The sequence below is a fragment of the Zalophus californianus genome, chromosome 7 (assembly GCF_009762305.2).
Source record: "Zalophus californianus isolate mZalCal1 chromosome 7, mZalCal1.pri.v2, whole genome shotgun sequence".
Lineage (NCBI taxonomy): Eukaryota > Metazoa > Chordata > Mammalia > Carnivora > Otariidae > Zalophus > Zalophus californianus.
In genome coordinates, this window is record NC_045601.1 from 43,108,273 (window position 1) to 43,113,929 (window position 5,657).

At 36.6% G+C, this 5,657-nt stretch overlaps 1 non-coding gene across 1 annotated transcript; it reads left to right on the forward strand.

The window, feature by feature from the left end:
- Positions 1-1,288: 1,288 nt before the first annotated feature.
- On the forward strand, positions 1,289-1,415 carry LOC113928162. The gene has a single exon (XR_003521839.2). It is a non-coding gene; the product is annotated as a small nucleolar RNA SNORA72 (small nucleolar RNA).
- Positions 1,416-5,657: the final 4,242 nt, after the last annotated feature.

The window sequence follows — 5,657 nt, forward strand, 5'->3', positions numbered from 1 at the left end:
TTTCTTATAAAATCTATTGTCAGCTTCTCCTTCCATTCTATGCCCAATAGTGCCACAAAGTTAGACTATGTATAAATGCTCGATTATGATCCTACTCCAAAAAGAAGTCTCTCATGTCACTGACAAATAACTGGAGTTCTGATGTAAATGTCAGTTGATATTTTCTTTTGCATTACAGAGTGAGTCTAAAGTAAAACAACAAGGACGTTTGTCAGACTTCATTCAATTTTCACTGACCTGAGCAATTTCTTTGCTGAATCAGATAGTGGTGTCATATACTAGACCAATATTTTCTCCATTTTATGAGCCATTCACAATCTAACAGCTACAGACACAAGAAAATTTTCAGTTTAATCTGCATTATTAATATTTTCTCCATTTTTAAGTCCAGATAATGAACAAAACAATAATTGTAGCATTTGTGATTTTCATGGTATAAATACTTCCATTATGGTTGGTTTCAAACTACCAACACAGAACTGTGAAAGGCAGATAACAGACATAGTATTTCCACCACACAGTCACCACAGATGTAAATAACATCAAAAGCATAGATAATAGTAAATGAGTAAAATAACTAGGAAGTGACAAGTCCAATATTTATTACTTTTGTTTTTAACAAAATGTTCAATTACAAGTTTATGTAATTTAATTTTTGATAATGGCTATTTAACAAAGAGCAAAATTGCTGTAAATTTAACAATGGACTCTTTCAAGCCTGTATGAACTGGCTTCAGGATGTCATTGCCTCTTGCATCCTAACTACCAGGATTCTATTCTCTCTAGGTATATTTCCTTGGTTGCAGAATTGTTCTGGAAATTCCCTACTACTACTTCTTTGGTTTTTAAAAATTCTCATTATTATTTCCTGAACTGGAATGAAATCTGAGAGATAAGAAATGGAGGTAGGAAAGGTGGGTCAATTAACCATTAAAGAGCAAATTGTGAGACAAGGCAAAGAGCTCTGGGGTGTGGAGTCAGGAACCCTGGGCCTGAGATCCAGTCCTGATATCTTAGATGTACCTTTTCAATCTGGAGCTTCAGAATTCTTATCTGTGAAGTGCAGTCCATAGCCACTCACTTCACATGTTTTTTGTGAAAAATACATAGGAAAAAAACATCTGTGGAAATGTTTTATAATTAAAATTTATGATGCAAAATAAATCATTTTATAACATGCAATTTTTTCAAATAAGTTTAATCTTTTAGAACTTCTTTTACAGAAATACCTACAAATAACACATCATATTGTTTTAAAATTGTGAATTTTTAATTAATTGATAAAATACTGCAAATATTCTTGCTGTTCTGATTTTGTAACAATCAATTCAACGTTTGCCATATTAAGACCATGCATGTGTTCCCAGACCTAATTCTTTCCCTAGGTCTGGTTTTATAAAGTGCTGGTGATAAAATCAAGTCTGATTTATATGATGCATCCAATGTGGGAAGGGTCTATGGCTCTTGGTATCTTCGATCCACCTCGAGAAATGACAGCAGAGCTAGTGGAATAACTTTTGATGATAACTCACTGTTAATTTGAGGGTTACCAGTTTCCATTTACTGAATTGTGAAATTATTGTGTTCTATTTTCTAAGTGATTCTAGTATCATTAGAAGCATGCCAGAACAGACTGGTGAAGAGTTAATTGTGCAAAATTTTTCTTTAATAAAACCGGCCAGCACATGTTTTAAAAACACTGTATTATGTTCAGTTATTCTATTTATAGCTTTGGTTTCAGTACACTCTCCTGAAGATGGGACTGGAGAGGTTGAGGCAGCTGGATGTGGTTGCAAGTCTTCTTTCTGGGTTAAGAGCCATACATCCCAGTTTCCATGTTCCTGTTTTTGTAAAGGGAGTGCATTGAGTTCTTTTCCTGTACTAGGTTTTTAAGAGACTTAATTTTCATCATTCTAGTCTCAGGACACTGTTGACATTTGGTATTTTAAAATGCTTGAGAGGAAGCAAGTTTCAATACCCAAGTGTATCTACCAAATCTGTAGCAAAGAGGATTAAATGAAATGAAATACGTCCCCACCCCCATCCAAAGTTTTGTCAAAGGCTGAAAAAAGTTCTACAGAACTTTAATGGAGAAGGAGCTTTCCTAAAGGTGTGCCATGGCTGGTGTAGAAGAAATGTACTTGGACAAGTTCAGAACAATCCCAGGTCTTCAGGAAGTTGCCCTGAGTGTGTTTTAGTCCTAAAAGATACACAGTGAAGTATGTTCAGTGTTTAGAATTTTGGGAAACTGCATATTACCTCTCCCAAGTATGTTCCATAAAACCCTTTACCCACATCAGTTAATATCCTTTGGAACATTCAACAGAATGAATTTGGGGAAAATAGTGATTCAGATACATCTTGATTTACAGAGTTGAATAGTGCTAGTAGCATGTACCCTACACAGTCTGTGCTGGGCTCTAAGGGAGGCTACAAAAATGTCAGAAATGACAATGTATTTTCCACTTTAGAATTAATCAATTCACATAGGCAGTTTTTAGTGGTCGATGACTGAGACACAGGAGACGAGGATGCCTTCAATATACTATCCAGAAATGTAAGTATTTAATGAACCTGGAGTCAGAAAACTCTACCTCTTAATAGCTATATAACAGCTACGGGTGGGTCAAATTCCCACTTTCACAAGTGAGGGAACTGGTTTGTTTCAAGCTAACATTACCTAATTTTAGTCTGTGTCTGATGTTATTCTAAGGTTGTGGCTGTAATTTGGAGAGCACAGCTGTTATGAACTGGAGTTTTCTTACTGGCTGTTCGGTTACTCAATATTTAGAATTTCTTTTTTGATAGAGGAAATTGGTCATATTTTAGATGTTTATTGCTACTTCATTACAATTGACAATTTGTGATTGGAGACATTTTTCTGGTTTAGAAAAAAATTTGTATATATTACAAAATAGGTAGGTTTGGTTATGAACATTTCCATTAAAGCAGATACCAAACATATTCAAGAGCTTGAATACAGGAATACCATTCAAGAAATCAGGATTTCACATCTAACTCAGGTTAAAAAATTATGACACAATTTTCAATTTCTCTGTGCCTCGTTTTACTTATCTTCCAACTGCTGTGATTGAGCAAAATAATCTGATGTTCTTTCTAAATCTAAATTGGCCTTATTATTAGGGTCCCATTAACTATTGACTCATTTAAGTGTTTATAAAATGTTACTATCATTTGTGGATTTTAGATTCCTAAACTCACAATAGGACTTTACATAGGAACATACTGTGAAATAGGTCTTTTTCTTAGAAAGAAACAGTCCACAGCCCCTTTGTTATTATAGCTACATGGTGACGATTACTTTGCTTTTTAGTGACTGAGGTGTATAGAGAAGGGATATGAAAGTAGGCAGAAAATTCTACGAAAAGCCACCTTCTCCAGATTAAAAAAAAATGAAATATCTCTCAAGATATAAGGCAAATGAAACACAAAATCTGATTTATTTCACTATATCTTAGTATTTTACCCTTAAAAACATACCAACTTCATGAAGATCTATAGAATGTTTGAAAACACTTCCTTTTTTTTTTTTTTCTTTTAATACCTAACTCCAAGTCCTCTTGCTTCTAAGAGTTGATTCCTCACCCTTAACTGGTCCTCCAACCTGCCTCTTCCCTCTTCTAGGTCTGTCCCCTGGACATGGAGCTCCAAAATCCACACTTCCTCGCCCATCTCAAGACACATGCTTCCAATTCAAGCAAAAGGAAAACTAAAACAAACCAACAAAAATACACCTTTCAGTACAAATAAGAATCACTTTCATGCAAGTGACTGTGGTAACTGCGTGGATCCTACAGGGTTAGGTACAGAAGTGAAAAATGCCACCTGAGTAATTCCTTAGATGATATAAGTCCTTCCTAGAACTTATTTATTATACAGTAAAGAAGAGTAGGATGTTCTTTCCAAAATATTTTTCTTGGGAACTCAAAATGTAAGCCTACACCACTGACAGGGTAGCACTTTTAGATTAAGCCATGGGAAATCTAGCATGATTTACAAATACAACAGTCCAAGAATAACAGCCTTTCTGCCATCCGTGATTGGCACTGCTGTTATAGATTCTATTATAATCTTATCTCGATGTCCAACAAAGCTATTCATTCAGCAACTAAGCTCACATCAAAGACAAGGCAGAGTCTACTTATTTGCAGAATAATGTTTTTGAAAAACACAGTCTCATTGCTCAGACAGAACCTAGAGCGTACATGACATGGTGCAAGGTGCTTATGATAGAAGGTGGCAGGAAATGAAGTCGAAACAGAAATACTAACTGAGAAGGTGTTTAATCTCTGAGGTGTGAGGTATTACATTCTAGCACTCTCTCTGACTGATATCAGGCATGAAGGGAAAAACTAGCTAAAACATAAGGGGAAAAGTACAGGTAAGTCCCTTTGATGTCTGTGTCGGCAAAACACTTCAGCTTTCACATCCAGTCTTTAATAAAACAGCTGAATTTCCTGGTTTGTAAATAAAGGAAGCTAAGAGATTGCTAAGTAGAGTCTGTCATACAGACTCTATGCAACTGCACTTCAGTGTATGCCTGAAACCACTCATCTCACTATTCATGCACACATGTACATATATGTACCTCTTAAAGCTATCTTATAAGTAACTCTACTCCTGCTTTTCATAAGGCCTGTAGTTTTCAAATAATTTTTGCCATGAAAACTAATGTATTCCTACAAATGCATATATTCACAATCTTGAGGAACATTGGACAGCCCCTCTATTCCCACAAGGCAGAAACTGAAGGCCATGAGCACAATGGTGCTAAAGCCAATACAGGTGTCTCTGCATGTGGAACGACCGGTAAAACACATAACTGACTGCTCAGCAAGAGTGAGGGGCAGAGACAATATCAGCAAACCAAAGGAGATTTTCTCAAGGATTCAGAGCCTCCAAATCCGTAAGAGCAGCAAAGACCTCTCAGAGACTAAACGTGAGGCGGATAAATCTTAACACCAAGAGAATCTAAACCTCACTGGTCTTCCTGGTGGATTGTGTTGAGGATCCACACAGCCCAGGTTTATAGAGAGCAATTCTTTCTCCATCTCCACCCTCACAAAAGATGCACATGTGCGCTTCCATGCTCCTCCGGACCTACTACCTGATACCATCTCCTACCAAGGGCTAATGGGGGGTGGGGGGACTTAGAAATCATCCAAAGAAATTCATGCTTTTTAAGCAGGTCTATTCCATTCACCCAAGACAGCTGCATAGAATTCCAGAAACTAAGAATTGGGACTGATATCTGAGATGGCCTAAATATAATTCCACCCAAAAAGAGTGCTCTCAATTGCCGTTCAGACTCTGGTGGTGTCTCTGCTTCAGTGCCTGGCCCCTGTGTGCATTCTCAATAGACATGTAGATATGATGATGGTTCAAGTTTGGGCCACTGTAAATTTTAATGAAATTTATCTTGAATTGTGATCTGGTCTCCTGTGGTTTTTACCTAGGGATTCTGCCTGGTCCTTGAAAGAGAGAGAAAAGAGGTATTTTGTAAGAGATCATTAGTTAATTACTTTAGTTTTCAGTTCTAGAAAGTTTTTAGCACTGGCATTGAGGATATCAACACACAATTTTTAGGACATATACTTTTTTAGAAAAATATCAGTCTCCTCATGTGGTGCCTCCCA